The sequence below is a fragment of the Amblyomma americanum genome, chromosome 4 (assembly GCF_052857255.1).
Source record: "Amblyomma americanum isolate KBUSLIRL-KWMA chromosome 4, ASM5285725v1, whole genome shotgun sequence".
Classification (NCBI taxonomy): domain Eukaryota; kingdom Metazoa; phylum Arthropoda; class Arachnida; order Ixodida; family Ixodidae; genus Amblyomma; species Amblyomma americanum.
This window is the reverse complement of record NC_135500.1, coordinates 135,596,730-135,623,532: the sequence shown is the minus strand read 5'-3', so window position 1 is coordinate 135,623,532 and position 26,803 is coordinate 135,596,730. Positions and strand designations below refer to the sequence as shown.

The following is a 26,803-nucleotide window of genomic DNA, read 5'->3' as shown; positions in this document are numbered from 1 at the left end:
AGTAAGTGTTCGTCGCGAACCAGTCTGCCATCATTTGACTTGTATTCATTAAAAGTTGCCCTTGAAAATTTGAGAAAAAACTTAACTTTAAAATCTGCCAATCCTGTACCAAATGCTGTTTGTGGTAATTTAATTCTGGTCGAAAGCGGATCAGCTCAGGGCACTGTCTTACCAACTCCGAGGAATTGCTCAGGGGTTGCACTGTCTAAGGAAAAAAAAAAAAGGAAATCATTAAGCTATAATGTTCAGTCAGCTTTTGTGGAAGAAAATAACACACAGACACTAAATATGGCGAGCTGGCATTAGAGACCCGTGCTCTGGACCAAGGCAGGTCTGCGGTGTTTTCATGCACTGTTGATATATGGATGTCAAAGTTAGAGAAGTGTCACAATAACATAGTTTTTTTTTAGAAATGACATGCATTCGCGAGATTTTAACACTGAAGTGAGAACATGGAGCTGTATGGAGCTTTATGAATTTCCTGGAGCCTTTAGCGCTTGGCACGATGATCGAAACAAAGCCGAATGGCCATTTTATAAGCGTCGGCGCCTAGAGTGCCACATCCTAGTACAGCTGTGATCATGAACCTATTCATTATGTGCTGTATTCAGCTTCTGTGGTTTGCACGACTCTTCGAATTATACTACCGCCGGTCTCCCAAATCATTAGCAAGCTCTAGCAAGCGCTGGGAGCACCAATTTAATCATCGTCCCTACCTCCTAGCTACGTACTCGAAATTAATTTTCTAGTCTTCTTCAGAGCCGCACTCCTTAACAGCAATCCAGCTGTTCTGATGGCCGCAACATTTTAGCGATTTTTGCCTGTACTATCACACAGCGCTCACACATACCCGAGATGGATGCCTTCCGCTGCTAGCAAGACTTTATTGCATTTGCAGCTCAAGAACCCAGCGTGGCATGCGTTATGCCCGAGAACATGGCAAAGAAACCGTTACGTGGAACTTCTAGTTCAGGAAAGGTTTTTACGAGCTTGTCCTGTAGAATTACATGCCCCAGTGAAGCACGACGACACAGAGCCGCACTCCTTAACAGCAATCCAGCTGTTCTGATGGCCGCAACATTTTAGCGATTTTTGCCTGTACTATCACACAGCGCTCACACATACCCGAGATGGATGCCTTCCGCTGCTAGCAAGACTTTATTGCATTTGCAGCTCAAGAACCCAGCGTGGCATGCGTTATGCCCGAGAACATGGCAAAGAAACCGTTACGTGGAACTTCTAGTTCAGGAAAGGTTTTTACGAGCTTGTCCTGTAGAATTACATGCCCCAGTGAAGCACGACGACAACCTTTGGTGTGACGCGTTAAGCAGATGCTGTCTGCTGCCTGGAACAACTCCATCCAGAATGTGGCGACATGGGATTGCGTGCGTGCCTCTGTCGGGAAGAGCCTTGAAGACCTCCTCGTAGAGCACGGCCACTAGAACGAAAGAGTGGCGACCACGGCGAAGTGCAGCGCAGCACTTCTGCAGTTCGTCATGGGATTGCGTGCGTGCCTCTGTCGGGAAGAGCCTTGAAGACCTCCTCGTAGAGCACGGCCACTAGAACGAAAGAGTGGCGACCACGGCGAAGTGCAGCGCAGCACTTCTGCAGTTCGTCATGGGATTGCTTGCGTGCCTCTATGTCGAGAAGAGCCTTGAAGACCTCCTCGTAGAGCACGGCCGCTAGAACGAAAGAGTGGCGACCACGGCGAAGTGCGGCGCAGCACTTCTGCAGTTCGTCATGGGATTGCGTGCGTGCCTCTATGTCGAGAAAAGCCTTGAAGACCTCCTCGTAGAGCACGGCCGCTAGAACGAGAGTGGCGACCACGGCGAAGTGCGGCGCAGCACTTCTGCAGTTCGTCATGGAGGTAGCGCATCCTTCATTCTTCGTAGGCTCCACACGCGAGGCGCAACTCCTTCTTCATGGAGGCAAGGACCTCCTCCCGTGCCTTGGCCACCTTGCAGCAGCTTGCCGGTTTTCGTGCAGCACCTGTCAGTTTCCTCATATACTCCCAGTAATCAAGCAGAAACTTGTACGTTTGACTTGCACCATCGTGACTAGTGTTGATGCTCTGCAGCTCGTCTCTTCCGTTGTGCTGTCGGCGTCAGTAAAGAAGCCGGTGCTCACAGATCGGCACTGCTTGTGTATTTTAGGGTCTGGATTCTTGGGGGGGGGGGGTACAATCGTTTCCCGATCAGTGTGCTACAGCACTGTTACAGCATTATTATACTCAGGCAAAATTATTAAAAACAACAAAACATTAAAAACATTAAAAGTACAAATGCAGTGACACTATTCTATGTGCCACTAGAACGAAAGAGTGGCGACCACGGCGAAGTGCAGCGCAGCACTTCTGCAGTTCGTCATGGCAATGAAGTGCAGCGCAGCACTTCTGCAGTTCGTCATGGGATTGCTTGCGTGCCTCTATGTCGAGAAGAGCCTTGAAGACCTCCTCGTAGAGCACGGCCGCTAGAACGAAAGTGTGGCGACCACGGCGAAGTGCGGCGCAGCACTTCTGCAGTTCGTCATGGAGGTAGCGCATCCTTCATTCTTCGTAGGCTCCACACGCGAGGCGCAACTCCTTCTTCATGGAGGCAAGGACCTCCTCCCGTGCCTTGGCCACCTTGCAGCAGCTTGCCGGTTTTCGTGCAGCACCTGTCAGTTTCCTCATATACTCCCAGTAATCAAGCAGAAACTTGTACGTTTGACTTGCACCATCGTGACTAGTGTTGATGCTCTGCAGCTCGTCTCTTCCGTTGTGCTGTCGGCGTCAGTAAAGAAGCCGGTGCTCACAGATCGGCACTGCTTGTGTATTTTAGGGTCTGGATTCTTGGGGGGGGGTACAATCGTTTCCCGATCAGTGTGCTACAGCACTGTTACAGCATTATTATACTCAGGCAAAATCATTAAAAACAACAAAACATTAAAAACATTAAAAGTACAAATGCAGTGACACTATTCTATGTGCCACTAGAACGAAAGAGTGGCGACCACGGCGAAGTGCAGCGCAGCACTTCTGCAGTTCGTCATGGGATTGCTTGCGTGCCTCTATGTCGAGAAGAGCCTTGAAGACCTCCTCGTAGAGCACGGCCGCTAGAACGAAAGAGTGGCGACCACGGCGAAGTGCGGCGCAGCACTTCTGCAGTTCGTCATGGGATTGCGTGCGTGCCTCTATGTCGAGAAAAGCCTTGAAGACCTCCTCGTAGAGCACGGCCGCTAGAACGAGAGTGGCGACCACGGCGAAGTGCGGCGCAGCACTTCTGCAGTTCGTCATGGAGGTAGCGCATCCTTCATTCTTCGTAGGCTCCACACGCGAGGCGCAACTCCTTCTTCATGGAGGCAAGGACCTCCTCCCGTGCCTTGGCCACCTTGCAGCAGCTTGCCGGTTTTCGTGCAGCACCTGTCAGTTTCCTCATATACTCCCAGTAATCAAGCAGAAACTTGTACGTTTGACTTGCACCATCGTGACTAGTGTTGATGCTCTGCAGCTCGTCTCTTCCGTTGTGCTGTCGGCGTCAGTAAAGAAGCCGGTGCTCACAGATCGGCACTGCTTGTGTATTTTAGGGTCTGGATTCTTGGGGGGGGGTACAATCGTTTCCCGATCAGTGTGCTACAGCACTGTTACAGCATTATTATACTCAGGCAAAATCATTAAAAACAACAAAACATTAAAAACATTAAAAGTACAAATGCAGTGACACTATTCTATGTGGCACTAGAACGAAAGAGTGGCGACCACGGCGAAGTGCAGCGCAGCACTTCTGCAGTTCGTCATGGCAATGAAGTGCAGCGCAGCACTTCTGCAGTTCGTCATGGGATTGCTTGCGTGCCTCTATGTCGAGAAGAGCCTTGAAGACCTCCTCGTAGAGCACGGCCGCTAGAACGAAAGAGTGGCGACCACAGCGAAGTGCGGCGCAGCACTTCTGCAGTTCGTCATGGAGGTAGCGCATCCTTCATTCTTCGTAGGCTCCACACGCGAGGCGCAACTCCTTCTTCATGGAGGCAAGGACCTCCTCCCGTGCCTTGGCCACCTTGCAGCAGCTTGCCGGTTTTCGTGCAGCACCTGTCAGTTTCCTCATATACTCCCAGTAATCAAGCAGAAACTTGTACGTTTGACTTGCACCATCGTGACTAGTGTTGATGCTCTGCAGCTCGTCTCTTCCGTTGTGCTGTCGGTGCTCACAGATCGGCACTGCTTGTGTATTTTAGGGTCTGGATTCTTGGGGGGGGGTACAATCGTTTCCCGATCAGTGTGCTACAGCACTGTTACAGCATTATTATACTCAGGCAAAATCATTAAAAACAACAAAACATTAAAAACATTAAAAGTACAAATGCAGTGACACTATTCTATGTGCCACTAGAACGAAAGAGTGGCGACCACGGCGAAGTGCAGCGCAGCACTTCTGCAGTTCGTCATGGGATTGCTTGCGTGCCTCTATGTCGAGAAGAGCCTTGAAGACCTCCTCGTAGAGCACGGCCGCTAGAACGAAAGAGTGGCGACCACGGCGAAGTGCGGCGCAGCACTTCTGCAGTTCGTCATGGGATTGCGTGCGTGCCTCTATGTCGAGAAAAGCCTTGAAGACCTCCTCGTAGAGCACGGCCGCTAGAACGAGAGTGGCGACCACGGCGAAGTGCGGCGCAGCACTTCTGCAGTTCGTCATGGAGGTAGCGCATCCTTCATTCTTCGTAGGCTCCACACGCGAGGCGCAACTCCTTCTTCATGGAGGCAAGGACCTCCTCCCGTGCCTTGGCCACCTTGCAGCAGCTTGCCGGTTTTCGTGCAGCACCTGTCAGTTTCCTCATATACTCCCAGTAATCAAGCAGAAACTTGTACGTTTGACTTGCACCATCGTGACTAGTGTTGATGCTCTGCAGCTCGTCTCTTCCGTTGTGCTGTCGGCGTCAGTAAAGAAGCCGGTGCTCACAGATCGGCACTGCTTGTGTATTTTAGGGTCTGGATTCTTGGGGGGGGGGTACAATCGTTTCCCGATCAGTGTGCTACAGCACTGTTACAGCATTATTATACTCAGGCAAAATCATTAAAAACAACAAAACATTAAAAACATTAAAAGTACAAATGCAGTGACACTATTCTATGTGCTGGTAAGCAGCTCTAAAGAGGCCCACTGGAGTTCCAGCCACTGTTTCAATGTCTCAATTGTGATGGACGGTCTGTCTGGCATTTCAGTCCGTTTCGCTGCCGTTCTTGAGTGCGCCTTCTCAGTGGCGTGTTGGCTCCGCTGAACGGGCGTAACAGTAAACCAACCTCCAAGCGAAGCCGGCGATGCTGTCCATCACACTTTCCCCGCCTCACAGGGGTCCGTTGGATCACCCGGGGTGGCGTCCACCGCTTACGAGTTCTGGAAACGACGCAAACTGGCGTCCCGTCCACACATTCCAAAGCGCGGCAGTCTTAAGGCGTGTTGTTTTCCAGGCCTTGGTTGCGATCCGCTGGCTTCCGTGGAAAATGTGCTGGTGTTCTTGCTATCACCATAGGTCATATTTTTCAGCTCTTCGCCGACGTAACAGGCCATACATTGCAGCTCCTTCGCCGACGGGATGATCTCGGACGGCGAGGAGTGTCAGCTGCTCAACGTAAGAAATCTGCATTCTCCTTCAAGTGGTGGCCGCTCATAAATTGCAATAACGGGTGCCACAGAACAAGCAAGCGCCAGCAAAAGCTTTCAGGCAACCAGGCTGTTGTTGCATGATAAGATAATTCGTGCCTGATATTGTATTCTCAATCATTGTCACACTACTGCTGTCTTATTGCTACAAGAAAAAAAATATTCACTCAGACACGTAGGCTGCTCAAAACTGAAGAGCAGCAACACAACACTAACGATATGAGACATCAAGAATATTCCCATAGTTCGCATAGGCAGATTAGGAGTCAGTAGGCACGGCTCAAGCCATCGGCGTTTGCGTTTGCCTTTCCTTTTCTATACCGCACATTAAAGCACAAATCTTGAAGTGCAAGGCCCGATGTTCTTCCGCCGACATAACAGGCCATACATCACAGGAAGCTGACCCCCGTACTTGTACAGCTTGGGATCCAGGCTTCGGCTGAGGGACACCTCGCCCACATAGCCAAGCTCGCAGAAGTGGCTGAAAGACTTGTTGACCCACTGGAGCAGCTGCTCAACGTCGTGCAGCCAGCAGGTTCCTATTTCGGCCATCTCCGCACGGACCTGTGACAGCTGTTCAGGGTTCCTGACGGGGAGGCGGCGCTGATGATAGACGTACTACGAGTTGGTTGGCCAGCATCTCGCGGAGGGTGTCATGAGTTTGGCCAGCCTTGCCTTCATGCTCTGCTTAGAAAAAGCTGCCGACCGTCCGTCTACTGGGCCTTCCACCTTTCTCTTGTGCTGTGCCTTTAATGACTGGCTTCTTTGAGATTGAAGCACGGCGACGCTAGTCTTTAGTGGTTTTTCATTTGCGCCACTATTGTTCAGGCGCTTCTGGGAAACTGATGATTCGTTCAGCTCGGATCGTTCCTGGCGGCCCGAGCGGCCTCCCGCGTAGTCCTACGTGTTCTTGCAAAGGCTTGCGGTATAAGTTTGCGTTGAAGCGTCGGTACTGTACGGCTGAACACAAGTGAGTGTCACATGAATGTGCGGTTGATCTTTAATCTTACAGTTGCTGTCCTTTCTTGGATTTGTCGGTAGACTCAGACTGCGTCGGGGTGCCTTTGAGGCCCTTGGCCGCAAATCCTTATCGCTTGTTTACGTGGTGAGCTTGGAGCTGGTGGGCATCGGAGACTGAGCTCATAGTGGGGCCACCTGAAGTGTGGACGCCGCTTTTTGTGGGTACAAGTTTGCGTTGAAGCGTCGGTACTGTGCGGCTGAACACAAGAAGTTAGTGTCACATGAACATGCGGCTGATCTTTAATCTTACAGTTGCTGTCCTTTCTTGGATTTGTCGGTAGACTCGGACTGCGTCGGGGTGCCTTTGAGGCCCTTGGCCGCAAATTCTTGTTGCTTGTTTACGTGGCGAGCTTGGAGCCGGTGGGCATCGGAGACTGAGCTCATAGTGGGGCCACCTGAAGTGTGGACGCCGCTTTTTGTGGGTACAAGTTTGCGTTGAAATATCGGTACTGTGCGGCTGAACACAAGAAGTTAGTGTCACATGAACATGCGGCTGATCTTTAATCTTACAGTTGCTGTCCTTTCTTGGATTTGTCGGTAGACTCGGACTGCGTCGGGGTGCCTTTGAGGCCCTTGGCCGCAAATTCTTGTTGCTTGTTTACGTGGCGAGCTTGGAGCCGGTGGGCATCGGAGACTGAGCTCATAGTGGGGCCATCTGAAGTGTGGACGCCGCTTTTTGTGGGGTCTTTCACGAGGTTCTGGGACTTGGCGGCCATTGAAGCTGTTGTTGTTGCCTCAACTACGATGGCACATACCCACGGTGGGGGATTGGCCAGGGTTTAGTGCAGATCCAAACAGGAAAAGGTCATCCAGGTATATCACAAGCGGCTCATAAATATAGACGAATCTGAGAGAAAATAATTAATCAGAAATAACAATTTTGAGAGGAAAGAAATGGCATCGAGAGGTTAACACAAAAATCTCCCAGTTTCAATAGTATACTTGTGAAGAAGCTGACACACCTGCTTAATGGCATGTCCTTTGACGGTTGCGCCGAAGAAGAGGACGGGAAGAGTAGGCAGCCCTAATTGAGCGAAGTGATTTTGCAAAAACAATTCTCTGCTGTACAAACCTCCGGAAGTGGAGGATGAAATTATCTATCGTTTCAACGTTCCCGCATGACGTACACAGATTCGACGGCGTGAACCCAGAACGGCATAAACTACCTTGGTTTTGGTGCATCGAAGCTAGCGAAGAGGAAGTACGTTAGCGCTGGGCAAAAGTGGGCATCCTCACGAGGGCAAGCCCTCAAAAGGGTGTCCACACCCTCACCTCATTAGGATTTCACTCAGTGAGGCGAGGGTGAAAGAGGATGGGCACATGAAAATTCGTGAGAACACATGGTGAGGGTGAGGGAGGGAAGGTGAGGGTGAGGGAGGGAAGACATGATGACGTGAGGGCGAGGGTGGTGGCCGGAACCATACTCTAGGCTAACATTTTTTATCTGTGCAGCCCGGTACGAATTCCCATTTTAAAGCGCTAGTTCTTAGGGTGAAGGTTCACAAGGAAGACGTAGTTTGTGCAGTCTGGTGGTACACGAAACAAAACAAACATGAAAGGTGGGGAGCTGCATGCCTTCTCTGTTGCCACGATATACTACACCGCTGACAGTGCTTATACTGAAAAAGGTGCCCTTCTAACTCAATAAGCCTATTTTGTGCATAGTGCGCTATAGGGGTCACTGGCCGGGCCGTGCAGATGACCGCCGGTCCAACGGGAACCGTGGTACCGCAGTCAACATTTTCATTGTCAGCCCGAGTGCATCACATGAGAAGCATATAGAAATTATACCTTGTAAGGTTCAAAGCCTGTTGGCGGTGTTGGTGTGGAATTTTTCTATGCACACTGGGAAGTTCCCTTTACTGACCCCCCCCCCGTCGCCTGCTACGCTACTGGAAATATGCAGTGTTTCAATTTAATTCCGCAAAATTAATAAGAACGAAGTGCGATCAACTGGATTATTATTACTTTTATGAGGAAAACAACAAAACTTGCTTGAAACGCGTGCTGTTGTAAACACAAACACATATGTTCACTTTGTGATTAATCTGCACACTCATGACGAACAAGAACGTAGAAAGGACAGCACAGCTCAGATGTCGATCCTTCTGAAGCTAGGCTTTCTTTGCATCACTAAGTTTAATCCCGTGAGGAGATGCATGGTTGTATCCAAAACATTCTTTATTAAAATTCAAGCATCGATCAGACTGCAGTAATCATTATACACGTTACTCTATAAGTATGCAATAGATATATACAATACTTACAATACTGTAATAATTATAATACTACAATAATTACAATACTGTAATTACAAAACATTTTCGTTAAAGGTAAGACAAGAGAGGACGACACCAAATAAACGTGGCACTATCAAAAACAACAAAAATACAGTTCTTTATAAGCACGCTAAATATCACAAGAAGAACAAACATGAGACGAACAACGACTATGAATTACACTGCTCAGCGTTTCATTGACAACGTGGAGGCTGAGAGGCGACACAACGAACTTACTGTAGCTATTCATGTATAGTGCAAACTGTCCTCTTTTAAAATGGCATCTTTCGCACCTTCGCTTTGGCAAAATCAGATATAGTCTGTTCGAAGGATAGATCGCAGAGGGAGGAGGTCACTTTCAATGGACATGATAGCAAGTGAGTTCACCTTGTCGTCAAGGAGGCTCGAACGAAGGCGATTTTTTTATCAGTGACAGCGAAAATGATCGTTCGGTCTCACCCACGGGCATGCTTAAGTACATTCGCAAAGCAATAGAAAGGTTCGGAAACACTATCAATAATATCGTGCAGCAACTTCTTTATTCCCAGGGGACTCGTGTCCCGGCACAGAGTTGTGCAGAAAGTTTGAGACTGAACGATCGATTTCAGCGGAAAATGCTGGCTCCAAATCATTTTTGTAGATTTTCACAACTTCTCAGCCTGCTGTCCCAGAGAGTCCTAGCTCCCAACTTCTGTCAGCAATTTTAAGAATCCAAACCTTTCGCAGAGTTCAGTGTAGGCAGCCTTTCACACTCGCAAAGCAGAGCATAGACTGTCAAGTACAACATTGTAGGTCTCTACGATAAACTTTTTTCTACCTTGTAGCGCACTATCGCTTTTTCTGTCCGGGTGCTTACTCAAAACTATGCGTTTGTCCTCATCCTGATAACATTGATTGGTACTTAGCGTGAGTGCTCTCTCTTCAAAGGTTGGAGAAGGAAACCAGCGCAAAAGACGAAGACACAGGAACAAGGAACACAGGACACCGCTGGACTATCGACAGTCGATAGTCCAGCGGTGTCCTGTGTTTCTTGTTCCTGTGTCTTCGTCTTTTGCGCTGGTTTCCTTCTTCAATCATGTACCGACTCGCCCAGCTCTCCACTCTACTCTTCAAAGGTATCAAAGCCTTCTAGAGAGTCCCCGCAGGGGCCTCTGGCGTCTACAGCTTGCAGGCATTTGGTGAGTGGCGACACCATAGGTTCCCGAGCATCCGCAGGGACATCCCCGCAGGGGGATGATGATGAACACACCACGGACCTGAGCACCCGCGCTGCCGTGCGTGGCATCGCCGTGTCTGGGGGAGGATCCTGGTAGTTGAGCCGATGCCGAGCGTTCGGGCCTTTAAGGCCCCTCTGCGGAGGCAACACACCACTTGGGCCCCAGCTTCCTGTAGACGGCACCTCCGGCCTGACCCGACCGGAGGAAATCGACAGTCGCCTTTTCCTATCCTCCCCTCCATCTTTCACTTTCTTATCTCTGTCTCACAACTCTCCTATATCCTACTCACTTGGTTTTTCCTGGCGCCGAGGGTTAACCTTGTGTGACCAACTACCCTGAGTTGCGTCATATTTGGTTATAGTTGAGGTGTACAGCTGGCGTGGACAGGACTTGCTTTCGAGTTCCTGTCCCGTCCCCTTGTTGGACTCCGTGGTGGGTGGCTGGCATCATGGCCGAAACTACATTTTTTTATGGCTCCCCCTCCTTTCAAAACCAGATCGCTCTCTCAAGAGAGGGCGGAACGAAGCAGGAGATGTTTTGTCAAAAAGAAACCGACGTTCACCAAGTTCCATGTAATCCACAGTCAAAGCGATGACTAACAGGCAAGAATAATTTCTCCATTCCTTGTGTCTAAATGTTTAACCGACACCTTGGGCACTGGCTACAAGGTCTCAAAAATGGCCAGCGGCGACCTTCTCCTTGAACTGCGCGAGTGCATCCACTGCTCGAAACTCTCAAACATTGTTCTATAGGGGACATCCCAGTCTCCGTAACAGCACATCGATCACTTAACACTGTCCGTGGCGTCATCTCTGAAAATGACTTCATACACCTAACTGAAAAAGAAATGCTGGAAGGCTTGTCCGACCAAAATGTCATAGATGTATGCAGAATCAAAATCCGGAAAGATGTAGGATACCTAAAAGTAAATTTCAGGCACTATATTCCGAACCCACGAAGATGCTTCAATTGTCAAAGGTTTAGCCACGGCTCACAGAGCTGCCGCCAAACCACGGGATGCGCTCTGTCAGAGGGCGGGCGCAACGCACCCACCTCGACCGGCCAGAAAGACCCCCCGACCAAAGCCACATTCCCGCAAAAAAAAAAAAAATTACACGCCTCTCCTGTATTCCGGCAACGCCACAGACACCACCGCAGCAACACGTGCCAAAAGCGCACGGCAACGCGCACTATTTAACCAAGACCTCCACAAGGAGGCATTGTCCTGGCCGCCACCACCCCGCGGCAAACGGGCCACAATTTCTCGCGTCAGCGAACGTGACGACAAATAGTGCCTCACGTCGCCCACGGGGTCCCCGCACGGACACACCACAGACGACGCTAAACCAAATCTACAGAAATAGGCCGGGAACGGGCCGTGTCCCGTTAACAAGGTGGTCAAAGCATGGGGCGGCGGAAAAGCCTTAGGAATGTCCCTCATGTGTGGGACCCAGTCTGCTATCCCCGTGCCGTCGGCATGCTCCCTCCGCCATTCGGCCCACCGGGAGTGCACCACCGCTCCAAACGTGGAGCGGACCCACGCTTTGGTACGCTTCACGCGCCGAGCCCGTGGGGAGCGCTACGCACGAGACGCGACAATGTCTGCCAACTCTGAAACGCCCTGGTGACCCGGGACGTGAAACAGGCGAATAGTCCGCCACGTTGCCACCTCGCGTAACGCCTCCTTCAGAGACGCGATCTGCCCGTCGACAGTCGACAGGGAGGCGAGAGCGGACAGCAGGGACAAAGAATCTGTAAAAACACACAGACCCCGCCTCTGACAACCTTGTCGCCCAATCGACCGCCTCCGCAAAGGCCACCACCTCGGCCGCGTAGGAATCCGTGGCACCCTCCACACGGAATCGACCTACCTCCCTCAAACGGCCCGTGGGACCAAATACGACGAACGCTGGCCCGGCAGCGTAAGACAGGAATGAACCGTCGGTGTAGACGTGAAAAGCCGGCGATGACACCTTCGCCACCGCACACGCCCAACCGAACGTGTCCAAACCGCACCACCGCAGCCGGTCGTCGTACGGAGACGCCACCTCAGAAGCGCTCAACGCCCGCGCACCGAAGGTGACGTCTCTGGCCCGATAGAACAGATCAAACTCCATGCAAAGAGTGGGGATTCGGAAAAATTGCAGGACTGTTCGCCTTTGTTGACTAAGAAAAATCAAAAGCTGTACTGCCAGAACGTGCCTTTGTATGGTGCCCAGATATTCATGTCATGCGCGATTTGCACTGAAGAAATCAATTATTGCTAGGGTCTGTTCGTTGAACACCCTCTATACGTTCTCAAGCAGCCTCTCATGTTCTCTGCTGTAACGGCTCACTTCGAGCTCATGCTTTCTCTCCTCCAAGTCCATCCTGCACTCCTCTAGAGCGAGACGCTGTGTTTTATTCTCCACTTCTTGTTTTTCAATTTCTTGCGCTTTTACGCATAGCTCATAGTCGTTTCTTTCTCGCATAGTGAGCAACTGAAGCCCGATGCTTTGTAACCCTTGTAACCCCCGGGTTCCTGCAAAAACGGACAAGAAGTTTTTTATCAACCTTAAATTTAGTTGAGCGTTGTCAGTTGACATGTGACATTTGCGGGTAACCGGGACTTAGTATACAGAGTTCCTCTTGCAGTGTAGCCTGTGTACTAATTGGCAGCATATTAATGAAGACACCATTTCTTTCGCTAATTTTTGGGGTCCTATACACAGGGTTCGCACGGGTCCTTGAAATATTTAGTGGTGCCTGAAAAACCCTTGAATTCCGTGATGATAGTCATTGGCGCCGTTCTGTGATTGCCCGTTGATGAACTGGCCACGTTGAAAGCGAGGGTTGCCTCCCGATCCAAGCCAAGAAAATCCAGTCCGGTGTCATATTGTCGGGTTGTGGTTTTTGTTCGCTGCAGTGGCGCACTTTTTATAGTTGCCGTGCTCATACCGCTTGTTAATCACCTCCTGTTGGCTTATAGGAGCACGTGTAATGCGGCACGCGCTAGATGTGGATGTAATTGTGTGTGTTCGCAATGCCCGGGAAGTGCTATTTCCAGCGATCGTGGCTTAGCCATGACGAGTACAAAGACTGGATTGCTCCGGACACCACGAGTTCGCATCGTGCTAGATGCAGACCATGCGGAAAAGTGTTTGACATCTCGTCGATGGGATAGTCTGCGCTAAAGAGCCACAAGAGGAGTTCGAAACACAGCGCGAGCATGAAGAACGCAGCAGGTAGCTCCATGTTGAACTACGTGACATCGCACATTATCATCAAAGGAGTCAAAGAGGTGCCTTGTTGTGGAAGTAATTGATACCTTAAAGCGGAAGAAAGCAAGACTTGAAGCAACCGTTGCTGATCTGACAGCTTCAGCAGACAACTTGGCTAAGAAATCAGGACGCGACTCCGTGCACATTGTGAAGTCAAATTGCCTTGGGAAAACGGCCGGCAAAAAGCAAGACGGAAGAACTTCTATACATCAAGCAAGAAATGATCACCAAGCTTCAGGAGCATTCATGAACGCTTGTTATGACCTGTTAGTCTTTTTCTTAGTGTTCAATAAATTTGTTGCAGCGTGTTTTAAAATGAGTCCTTGAAAAAAACTTCTTGGGTGTCTTGAAAGTCCTTAAAAACCTTTGAATTTGTGCCTTCAAAGCCTGTACGAACCCTGTATACACGCCAGATTGCAAAGTACAGGCGGAAAGAGAAGTTTCTTGACCGTGTGAAAGACGGTGACGATTGCTTTTCTTTCATCCACCCTGCATGTCAAGACCACAATGGGGCAGGAAAAATACAAACACGTATTCGGCGATCGGCGGTATGTTAGAGTAAGGTGGCTTCTAAAAACGTGCAGTGAATATCTTCAATCTGAGTGGCACAAAGATTTTTGTGGCGATGGAGCACTGAATGAAAAATTCACGAGTGCTGTTTAATTATGATTACATATATCCTGCGATACCATCGTAAGACATGCTATGTCATAGCTGCCCTGGCAATACATAATTAGCCTTGATAGTCATTTTAATAGCCTATTTAGCCGATATAATTAATTATATCCTTACTAACAATATAATAATATGTTATATTACACATTAATGAAGCGCTGCGTAGGAGTCATCATACAACTCCTGGTACAGTGGTGCATTGCAACCAATCAATAATTCTGCTGTCACCTGTCAAGGTGATGTACACTTGTGAAGTTCTGGTACAACCGCACACCAAACTATCATAGAACCTGCGTTTCAACTCGGTGAATCCAACAGTTAAAATATTCCTTCAAATACTACCTCTAGTGGCGACGGGAAGAACTTGTCGCCTAGCAGCAGGTTGGCACTCTCTTCCTTGGTCTGTCCCATTTGTGAGCTGGGGCTGCGTTCGCCCGGGGGGGCGTGTTGCTGCTCTGGACTGACATTTGCCTTCGCTTTGCAGATTCCTGACGTTGTGGTTTACCCTCAGTTATTAAGCATGCTAAGTTCCCTTGAAAGGAGCCCATAGAACTAAATTACTTATCGGGCTTAAGTCCTTAGGAGTCACCGTACAACTCATGCGGTAACCGAAACCCGAACAGATGCGCAGCGTCTTTTGTTAGGCGGTGGGCTTGCCGGCGAAACAGCTCAGACGAGGGTTGCTTTCTTCTAAAGTAAGCGAAGCCACTTTCCACACCACAGTACGGCAGCCCGCATTCATGTTTCACGCTTTATAACACGTGAGTACGGCTTTTCATTCCTGCTGCTGCATCATCGAGAAATGTATTTTGTTTTTATCATTCATCCGAGGCCGGCCGCACAGCACTTACGGTGATCGACTCGGTTTAGAGACTGCCTAAGCTTTCTCTCATTTCGCGTCAATGGCATTTTGATGTAGCGAACTGAAAAATTCGATGCAGTTTGATTTGCCAATTTTTACGCGGGTTATGTTTGGAGGCTCACAGCCAAAGCAACAAAACAGTAAGGACATTCACAGTAATGATTTGTGAAGTGAGCTCAAAAGTCTTTCAATAGACTGCTCTTACTTATCGTACTTATTTACAGTGCATAGAATACCCGCAAAAATTACCACTCATAAGCGCTTTTATATTTCAGCAGAGAAAATCAAAGCTAGAGCATGTAAGGTTAGAGACACACATGGTAAAACCTACCATGCGTTGATTCAGTTTCGCAACTTCGGTCGGCAGCCACGCTAGGAATACTGCTGCAGCCAGTCGCTTCCTGCACCAAAGTCGCACTTTCCCGTGGACCCGTTAGGGACACGGAAGCTGAACACTCAGGTGTTGCGGGCCATTTTCTGTTCATAATGCCCCTACTTCTTGGCGTTATCCTTGGCTCATAATTGATTGTCCGAACATAGTCGGAGAGGTCTTGAAGTATTTGCTCTTTCTCCGCGTATTGCTCTTCAGTACTAGACCTGAATAATGTGAAAACAGCATGCACGTCAGTTAACGACGATTGTGTGCCCAGCGTCTTAGTCTGGCAGAAATAAAACTCACCTTTTAAGGTTCTTGGCGTCCTGCTGTCGCCAGTATCCGATTAGTAAATCCACGCGGTCTTTTGCTTCACGCAGCGTAAGTTCGCGGCCCACCGCGTGGTTCACAGTGCGCACAACTTCGATCCACTTACGGTCATCTCCAAACGGCCTGGTCGCTGCCACCTCACGCAAAAGACACAAGTCTTCCTCAGCTGTGAAACATCTCTGGGCTTTCTTAGCTTGTAAACAGGCTTGAGCTGTGGTCACCGTCGATAACGCAGCAGTGCCGGTGCATGTGTTGACGGCTGCCATCTTGAATACCCATACACGCCCGTGCGCTGCTCATCGCTCCGCTGGAGAGGGCTTCCCAGCGGGCGTAAGCTTCGCCCCGTAAAAACGCTGGCCGGCCAAGCGATGTGCGCATGTGCAGGGGCATTTGCGCTCGTCCGCTCCCCTCCGCTGGCCGTAAAAATGCTCAGTGAAAACTCTTTAATGACAGCTTAGTAGAGAGTTTTAGTTTCACGTACGTAGAAGGTTCACGTACGCAAACGTGAGAAGTCTACGTAGCCTGCACGCAGGTCGTTTGAAACCCTTATAGTTACACGTACGCGACGCACGCTGTGCGTTACTCCTAGCGCCATCTAAGAAACACACACACTGGTTGTAGCCTAAATCATCCAAGACAAGTCTTTAAGCCAAGCCATTCGGTCTGTCCTCGTGTTTGGCGGTTTGGCTAGTTTCGGGCTCTCTCAGTTCGAGATCTCGCGAGACCGTTGCTATGACCATTGCATCGCATCGAAATCCTCGGTCAACCAGGAAAACGTCCCCTTCTTTAACCTTGTCTCTTTAACCTTGTTCTTTAACCTTCCTCCCCATGCTTTTGACACAAACGTTATGGCTCCTGAAGGCGATATCACGACAAGTAGCTTCACTGTATTGTGGTGTTTGTAGCTGGAGTATGTCTGGCTCCTTGCAGTCATTACCAGCGGCCTTTGTATAAATATCTCAGTGCAGTCAATGATTCCTGTGAGACCATCAGATAGTGTCTTGAAATGCTGCTGGCCGGTTGGCTTCAAGTGTGCGCTGAGATGGCCAGACGATGAACCGCTTCTTGTTGGTGGCGAGAACATCTAGCCATGTATGAAAAATGTCACTCACAGTGCTGTTTGAAATGCCAAATCGGCACGCCAGGTCTTGGGTAAGCAGGCCCAAACGCAGCCTCATGAGGACAAGGATTAATTGTCACGTCGACAGCACTAACTGCAAAAATGCAGAGAACATAGCTGCAGACACGAACCCTGTGTAAAACTTCACAGTTTTCGTTGTCTGCATGACCATATATCTTTGGTTATCCCAGCAAGATTTGCTGGCTTATTCTCAAGCTCAACAACTTATTCATTTGCTGCTGACAAGTCTTGCTCTAGGCAACCCAAACGCTGCCTTAGTGTTTCATTTTCTTTGATTAAGCCTGACACAACTTGCATGCTGAGAGTGGTTTGTGTCTCCATATCACACTTCTCTACAATGCAGACATCTGAAGTTGCAGATGGGGCGGGGTGGCAGGCACCTGGTCCTGGCCCAGAAGCGCACGCCACTGGTCCAGACACAGATCCACTAGGCCCGGGAGCACATGTAGCAGGTGTGCATGTTTGCTTCAGTGCTTCTTTTCGTTCAGCACGTTGAAATCTGGCGATTTTTTGGACAATGTTCCCTGAAGCACGATAAGGAAAGACAGATGGTATGTAGTCTGGATGCGTAGGTTCAGGTGATGGTCGGCCTGTAAAAGAAAAAACGAAAAGGTCACAATATGCTTCTAGATGAAATCAATATTAGCTGCACCTGGACGACAGGACAGCGGAAGGGAATGGAGGAAAGAACACTTTGACAGAAGTAGATTCTTGGACTGGGCACATATAATTAACTGACAATATTCCAGGCGCTGGAAACGCACCAGAATAAGAAAATACATGCGTACAAGGTCGTTCGTTCTAGCCACAGCAGTTGCTTTTTTTTTTACTTTTACTCCTCACAAGAAGCACGCACGGCATGACATCAGTTAAGTACTGCACTGGCGCCGTCATCCTGCCTTTTTTTCCCCAGATCAGAGGCAGGCCAAAACTAATGAAGCTACAGCGATTTTGTGCTACGAGGCACGCCATACCGCAAGTATGTTTGGACTACCGTGGGCTCTAAACGTCCGCCGACGTTGAATGACTCTCGGGCGGTTTAGGATATCGACTCCGCCAAAATGTGCTTGCCGCGGACATGATCGAACACGCGATCCCGAAAGAAGAACGCCTCAACTACGGCGCCAAATATGCAAGCAAACGTTAAAGAAACGCCAAACGAGTTTTGCTTTCAGCGAACAGATTTTCGGGTCTGTTTCGCAGCGTGGTGGCCAGTACTACAATGGAAAGGCCTCAGGCTTGTCTCGAAAAAAGTTGAGACAGGGTGCTTTGGTTCAGCACCAAGCGAGCGTAGCAACGGGTGCTGCTCTACGACGCCTTGCACGCGCCACACAACCGCAAAAAAAAAAAAACTATAAACGTATCCTTGTGAGGGTCCAAGTAGCAGTCCTACTGATACATGTAATCATTAAATGAGCGAATGTGGATGTTACAATAGGTCACTCGTACCGTTCAATCGCGTCGACGGTCATGCATCAAAGCGAACATAAGCAGAGCGGGAACACACTACGGTGTAAGCGAGCTTTTAAAATGTTTCTCACCTTGAACGAAGTGGGCAGAGCAAACATGCGAACTTTTCGCGGGCAGCCATTTGTCCCGCCGCACAGCTGCGATCCAGGCATTTCTGCGCTTCGTGTCCGTAGGGAACCTAAAAGCGCGCACTTCCGACAGGGGGTTGGTTCCAGGCCGCAAGCTGCAGCCTGGTACACAACAACACGGTCCACGTCGCGATGGTGTCACAGGAGACATTTTGGCTGTTGAAAACATGTCGCAACAAGCATGACTGGTACCCGCACAACGCAGGCAACACACGGGCCGAGAAAAACCATCCGCGCTCGCCTTACGGAGAGGCCGGAAGTTTCTCGGGTGCATATCCGGTTTGAGGCGCGTCAGCGCACTCTGGCAACCATGACGGCTAGGAGCCTCCGAAAAGGTCTATACTTGAGCTTTGAAACTCTCCGCCACGCCCATTGGCAGGAGCCGGTCCGCCGCGGTTCCTGCCACCGCGGTGCTGCGGTCGAATGCTGCGCTATGGAAGCAAGCGTCGTCTGCTAGCGCCCAATGTTTTGCCTGTGCAGGGCGCTGCTAGATCGCTTGTACAACTGACTTTTGTTCGCTAACAATTTCGATTTGCGGAAATTTTATCGTGCGGCGAAAAGTTCGAGCTTTTCTGTCTTCCACATTCACGCGTTCCAGCCTTCGTCGTGGTTGAGTTAAAAGGCAAAACGGGTCGATGAGTGCAGCTCTTGGTGGCAAAAAACAATATCAATAGCCAGCGCGGTGGCTATTGAAGAAGCGGTTATGTACGAACATGCGACGATACGAATAGTCGCCTATTGCATAACAACGGTCCTGCAGCTTCAAAGCCGCGGTAGGTTAGCGTTTTATCGCCGCTAAAAGCCGTGCCGCTCATTAAGCGCGTCGCGCCTGCGTAGGATGGCGGACTTGACTGCATCCGTTTTCTTTCCTACAATCTTTAAAGTTACGCTCTTGTGGTTAGTAGTGCGCCTCAAATTATGTTACTTCCAAATGCACCGCTTGTTGCATCCATTCCCGCTTACCTGAAGAAGTGCGCAACGAAAATTTCATTCTGGTACCGAGCACCATTTGCCCTCCTTTTGCACTGACCGCAAGCGCGCGCAACTTCAAGGCGCTCAAGGCGAGGTGCAGGTCGGCGAAATGGAATGTTTTGCAGCTGACGACCTCCGCAGCCCACCTTCGTTCTGTAGTCTTTACTGTGCAGCCTTATCCACACTTTACAACACCAATGTACATAATGTACGCAATGTACCAAGAAACATGACAACAAGAACTGAATGAATGATATTCAAAAACAAAAACACTTTAACACATTTTTCCTCTCTCTTTGTGCCTTCACTGCAGAGTCATTCTCTTGGCACTATGCTCTTGCAAAGAAGTGCATACGAGTGACTAAATAAAAATGGATCACTTCAGCAGTAATTTCCTCAGTGCTGTGAGCAGCCAACCGTGTTGGTGTCATTTTCACAATTTGCACTATCGCTTCCACGTCGTGTCTATAAGCAAGCGCATTCCCTGGAATAATGTATATAAGGTCCTCCCTTACCACAACGCTTTTGAGGATGGAGAACACACCTGTTCTCATTCCTGCTTCGTAGAAAACTGCTTGCTGACGATCACCAGGTTCCTCCACCACAACTAAAAATTGCCAGTTTCGAGGCAGTTGAAGCAACACACCATTCTCGATTATGTTTGCAATGTCAGTGCTATCAAAATCACCAGGCAGCTCTTGTGATTCTTTGTGAGTGACCTGACAAGCCAGCTGTTTACTCCTAGCAGTTTCGCCTCTCTTCGGTGATTGCCGCCTTTTGGTTGCAGAAGACAGGTAACTGGGCAAATTGGGAAATAGCGTGGGAATGGCACCATTCGAGCACAACCTCACTGTTGATGTTGTGCCTGAATGTTCTGACGATGTCTGACGGCTGGAAATGAACGTCGCACACTTTGCATGTTTTGCTGAGTAGCTTGTCAGCGCGGGGGATCGCTCTAGCCCACCTCTCACGAAGCAGCGGGTCCGATAGGGGGGCAAAAAAGTTCCTCTTTTCTGGGTTGCTTCGGTACCCGCTCGTACAACCAGGCGGAAACCAGGGGAAAGAGCAGCAGGTCGGCATGCTGGCTGAATTTCAACGCAGTTGAAGTTAAAAGGCAAAACAGGTCGATGAGTGCAGCTCTTGGTGGCAAAAACACTGTTGATGTTGTGCTTGAATGTTCTGACGATGTCTGACGGCTGGAAATGAACGTCCCACACTTTGCATGTTTTGCTGAGTAGCTTGTCAGCGCGGGGGATCGCTCTAGCCCACCTCTCACGAAGCAGCGGGTCCGATAGTGGTGAGTGCAGCTCTTGGTGGCAAAAACACTGTTGATGTTGTGCTTGAATGTTCTGACGATGTCTGACGGCTGGAAATGAACGTCGCACACTTTGCATGTTTTGCTGAGTAGCTTGTCAGCGCGGGGGATCGCTCTAGCCCACCTCTCACGAAGCAGCGGGTCCGATAGTGGGGCAAAAAAGTTCCTCTTTTCTGGGTTGCTTCGGTACCCGCTCGTACAACCAGGCGGAAACCAGGGGAAAGAGCAGCAGGTCGGCATGCTGGCTGAATTTCAACGCAGTTGAAGTTAAAAGGCAAAACAGGTCGATGAGTGCAGCTCTTGGTGGCAAAAAACGTCTGTACAGCAGCAGCAGGCCGTGGAAATCGACGACTTCTTGCAGCATCCAAATCACTCGCTTCTCACTCCGTTACGGCAAACGGCTGACTTTTAACGAAATTCACGAAGCAGTCGCACATTCACAAACACAAAACCAAATTAAATGAAAACTAAAACGACACAAACACGCAAAAGAAACGTTGCAACAGGGAAAAAAGAGCCACTGACACACACGCCGCAAGCCAAGCGTTGGCGCAACCGGCGACCGCAGCGCCCTCACACTCCCTAGGGCCAAGTCGCGCCCGGCTCCAGCGGGGGCGTTTCGAAACTCAAGTATATCTATAAACGTTGATTACGACGACCAACGCTACTTCGTCAGGAGTAACAGCTGAAAAATCGCCCTTCTGTCTGAAAAACAAAAGCTATTTGTTGTCGCTTGAAACCTTATGCTAGGGTAAGAATGGGCAAATCGAAGGCGAATACAACAGTTTAGAACACGATATCGCGTCGATGGATTAGCGACGAAGCTGTTATCGCTGTGAAGCGGCGGTCAAGGCGCCGTCATGTTTGTCAGCGCTACGTATGCAAGCAACGCAAAGACCGCAACGTAAAAATCCGAATCTCACATACGTACATGGGACTCGCCATACCCTTTGCGTTCTGTACATTCACACTGGTCACCCGTAAGAGCTCTACGTACGTGAAACTAAAACTCTCTATTGTCCTTGTCGTTCAGCTCCGCCAGAATCCTCTCCTGCGCCGCCACGGCAGCATCCATCGACGGCACCGACCGGACCGGCACAGCCGCCACCTCCAACGGCGACTCCATACCGGCCGCCGACTCCAAAAACGGAGCCACCTCATCCGACCGCTCCCGGCCGGACACTGTCCCCTCCACGTCCGAGAGAGCCGGCACCCCCGAGGTCCCACCGGGAACAACACCGTCGCCGCGAGGACGGCCCCGAGAGCTCCAAACTGGCCGCTATCAGAGGCGCAGCCACAGGCGGTTGCGCGGTCGATACCGGAACAGACACCCCAGCAAGGAGGTCGTCCCCGGCCTCCGAGAACGACGGCGAAGCGGCCGAAGCAGACGCAGCCGCCGAAACGCCTGGGCCCGATGCCGCGCCCGGCGACAACCGACAAAGGGCGACCACAGGCACCGCCGCCTCCGCGGACGACGCCGAAGGAGAAGCGCCCGAAGCGCTCATGACGGCGGCTGCAGCCGTGCCTGCCCGCCAAACACCTCCGGGACAGGCGCCCCGATAGATGCCAAAGGGGCCCCGAAACAGCGGCACCGCTCAAACGGCCGAAAAAACAAACTCCATCTTCTTCCTTCTTCTTTCCCGGACCGCAACGAAAAGCGGTCGCGTCCAAGGCCAAGCCCGCGACAGACAGCCACAAGACTGCAAAACAGCGGTCAAAAAGCCTCCGGCAAAACCGGTCCAGGAACCCACCGGAGACCGCCACGACCAGAACGGCGGCGGCTCCCGCACCAGGGCACCCGGCCAAGGCCAAAACGCAAGATGCACAAAATCACGTTTCTGAGGAATGTGACGCAGCCCTTTGCTGTGCAAACTGTGAAGGAGACCCATGCTGCATACTCCAGGGCATGTCCGTCCTGGAAAAAGGAAAAGGAGATAAGCGAGAAGGCAATTTGCCCTCACCAACCAAATTCTCCTTCACAGTGAAATCCAGCATTGCTCATGTGGTGCGCAGGGGCGTAGCACCACACAGCACTCTGGCACCAGCCGATACGGCTTCTACCGAGCCGATGGCAGGGACAGCGAAGGCTGCTCTGTCACCCGAGAGCGCCGGTCCATGGGTTCGGCATCCCACGCGACTTCCCCCTCTCGGGGGAGGTCTGAAACGCAAATAACCACGGCGGCGCCGCGGTCCTCTAGCACCTGTCGTGAGGTGATGGACACAACTCCTCCCTCGCCCCCGCTGCAGTGGCGGCAAAGCTCTCTTGAGCGCAAAAAAGGGATAAAGTCCCTGTAACAGGTCCAAAACCAAAAGGACCTGTTGCATTCATTCAGTAGGTTGCTGCACTCAGTAGGTACGTTGTCATCTTTGGTAGCTTCTTTTCACGCTCTTCTCTTTCTAACTTCGCCTTTCGTTTAGACGCACCACTTTGATGCTTCTGAGCGAGCATTTTCGCGAAGTGTCCGCACCGGACACTTCGTCAGTCTCACGCGACCGCAGGTGTCCAACGGTGGCCATCCGGATGGCTGGCCGAGAGTGGTGGGTCCCCCGGGAGCTCCTCAGCAGGCAGGCTTATGCAAGCTTAGCCAGTGGCTCGCGGCTGAATCGCAGCCCGCGATCAACTTCCTTTCATACACGTGCGTCGTGTCTGTTACTAGCACCAAAGCAGGCATTCACATACGCAGAGTTCCTTGTACAATTCACTCCTTCTCCCGTTCGGGTCTCGTCTTCCTATTGGCTAGGAGCAATCGTCTGTTCTGGGAGGTTCTCGATTTTTCTTTCGCCCCGTCGACGCCGAGTGCGAGAATGAAGGGGAGAGGGCGACTACTAGTGTAGGCGAAGTTACACGCCCTCCGTCGTCTCCATCTTTTTCTACTTCTTTCTGGAAAAATTCGGCGGCCAGTCTGACCTACTTTTTCTGTCGAGCACGCGCGAGGGTGCACAGCCACTAGGCAGGAATGGGCCCTGGAGACTGGCCTTTGTGTCCAGCTCCTCCAAGTTCACCCTTCACTCTTCCACAACCCTAGCCATACAGCCAAGGCGGTATGGCTGTCGATGAGAACTTCCTCAATAATGCTTGCATATACGTCAGCACATGCAAACTGTGTTGACAGTCAAATCCTCCACATGACTTTACACAATTTGCAAGAGGCTTAGCAGCTGTCTTGATGGCGCTTGCAGAAAGCCTTTTGATTTGCCTTGTATTAGAGCCGTTGGTTCACGTTTTTGGCTCTTCAATGTTTCCACACAGCTGCAGCATGACATTGAGAATTTTTTTACTACATAGCCAGCAAGGTAGTCCAGGATGCAGTCTTTCGCAGACAATTCATCATCAAATGCAGGAGAATGCTCCTTGCAGTCATCTGGCTCCACAAGAATATCGTCGAGCAGAACTGTCAAGGTGTCAATCTGAAACATACATTTTTTTTGTCAAAAATAAAGCACACAACTAAGGAGCATGCATGAGAGGCTGTATGATGCCTAATTGTTTCCATAATGATAGCCTCTCTGGAGTATGAAAGGTTGAAGCTAAGCTCGCTAAGGGGAAATTTGATTATAGCTGTATCCTTGGGTTGCGTGTCTCAGCCAACTGTAAAGAGGTCATCGCACCTGATTTGTAGAAGGCTTTTGCTTCTCGAATAGGCCTTGGAGCTTTAGGAGCAACTGCGTGCGCCCTATCTCCAACTGAAGCCCGCTTTGGTAGCCGGACCAGGTTGTGCACTGACAACATCCGATATATGAAAAGAAAATGCTGCACAGTCGGCTGCCCTCCATCCCCAGTTGTGACGTACGATACCGAAGAACCTCTGGGAACAAAAACAAAACTTACAGTGAAGGATTAAGTGCAAGAAAAAATGAAATTACCTCCAAAGGATCCTGCCCAAATTTTCCAGTCAGTACATAGCGGAATCCAGACTTTAGCAGGCTTTCAATAAGTGCAACTGTGCTGTGGAGAGTAATCCTGAGGGCTGCACATGTTGCCTTCGTCAAAAAGCAGGCCTGCCTGGGCATGGGTAGTGTTTGGATGTATATATTCCAATCATCTATTTTCCTTTAAGGTCTGAAATGCAGTCATAATCTAGCTTCAGATAGCAGGCTAGAAGTAAGTATACAGGAGGTACAATGCTCACCGCAATATGATCGGCTTCGTCATACCGCACGTGCTCTGGTCTACGAGAATTTAGGCAGTCGAACGACTTGTTCATCCTTCTTGCGAAGTTTGAAGTAGCAGCCGACTCATGGAGTTGCTTACATTTCTCCTGCTTGCTGTAAAATTACATTGCAGCTGCAGTGCTTTTGCTAAAAAGCTGCAAAATGAAAAAAAAAATTAACCAACACTTTCAGCAGAGCTGAAGATGCGTCTTTCACATAATAACCATTAGGATCTTTCTTGCCTGAACAGCAAGCTTCACACTCATCTTCTGGAATGCATTAGGCGAGATGTGCGCCCTCGTAAGCTTGGGCACAACGTGGAGCCCAGCCTGCTCTTCCTCATAGTGCACCAAGGCACTTCTTAGCCTTTCGGCAGCTGTAACAAAATATTAGTAGCTTCAGCAAGGCCGAGTAACACATTCTGAAGGATCAAATAACAACCTTTCTCTTACCGAAATCTTTCCAACCTTCTGCAGGTTGTTTCGGATGCACTTGAATGTGAGGTGGGTCTAGCAGCTTGTGAATTGTGTTGCCAGGGTCGCACGGATCCTGGCAGCACGTCTGGCGCTTACCGATGTTGCCATTGATACCTATAAAAGGAAAGAACACATTGTATAATGCTACTGTTATCTGAATAACAGCCCGATTATAACACTGGAATTGTCACAGGTGATAGCATCTACAATAGCACCAGCATTTATTAGGTACGCAATACACTGCAGTACCAGCTTTGCTAATATTTCTCCTGGTGTAGCACCAGAGGCACAGAGAGTCCCCACAGTCTGTGACCAGCCACTCGGGAAAGGCCGGAGCAGGAACACAAGCACATGCTCTGCAAGAGATTCCCGTGCCTGGACATGAAGCTTCAAATCAACACCAGAATTTCCGCAGTCGTAATAACAGCTTGTGCTGCATTGCACAATTTTGGCCGCTGTCGTGCTACAGAGGAAATGCCTCCTGCTCTGTTGCACACAAACACATGCAACTCTGTGCAGCCACAGCCTCAACCAGAGCTGCAACCATTGCCTCTGGACTTGCAAAGTAAGTTCAGAGCCAGGGGAAACATCATTCGGCACCACTTTACACAAAATTAAGTATTTATTTATTTATTTTTACTCTCTGTTCAGCTCTTTCTTCAACGCAGCAATTTTAACTGCAAAAGTTGCATGTGCTGTGCGATGTCAGTGCACATTAAAGATGCCCAGGTGGTCGAAATTACTCCGGAGCCCTCCACTACGGCACCTATTCCTTTCGCTCCCTCCTTTATCCCTTCCCTTACGTCGCAGTTCAGGTGTCCAAGGAAGATGAGACAGATATTGCGCCATTTCCTTTCCCCAAAAACCAATTATTATTATTATTAGCCTTTTTGTTCGCACTCTGGAGTGCATGCATCTCCACTGCATGCTTCATGTGCAGCTCATGCTCTGCTTTCATGTGTTTCACTCTTAACACATGTTCGGGAACTCTTAACACAAGACGGAAACTCAGCTCTGTGGCAAGCACGGATTCTTTTGGGGCAGGCGCAGCCTTGCGTCGCTGATAGCCAGCCAGCTGTGCAGCAGCAGCAAGAATGTCTTCGCAGGTGGTGGCCAGTATCGGCTCATTGTGCTCTTCGTCGCTGCACTGTTGCTCGTGCAGGTCCTGGTTGCTGTAGGCCTTCTGGTCATCTAGGGCAATCAGTAGCCTCGCCACATTTAGCTTGACTGCTTTCCGTTGCTCGACACCATGGGAAGTCGAACTTTGAAGAATTGTTCGTAAATTAAACATGTTCCATTAAACTCTGTCTTGTGCTCATAACAATACAATATCACACTACCATCCAAGCAGAGATGTAGTAGTTTGCACAGCATCATAATGCCACAAATACACCAGCTTATCTTGAGTGCATGAGAATGTTGCATTCAGAATGTGTAGCCATAGGCACAGAGAACAGCTGTCATGTTCCCCGTAAGGCAGCAGCAGCTATATGTTAGCAGCCA

The 26,803-nt window shown here is 49.9% G+C and overlaps 1 long non-coding RNA gene and 1 pseudogene across 3 annotated transcripts in view; one reads left to right on the top strand and one right to left on the bottom strand.

Annotated features, from left to right (window-relative positions):
• Window positions 1–26,803, top strand: part of LOC144128386 (uncharacterized) — a 70,190-nt gene that overhangs the window by 34,507 nt on the left and 8,880 nt on the right. The window lies entirely within an intron of this gene.
• On the bottom strand, window positions 19,749–24,952 carry LOC144128385 (uncharacterized; annotated as a pseudogene).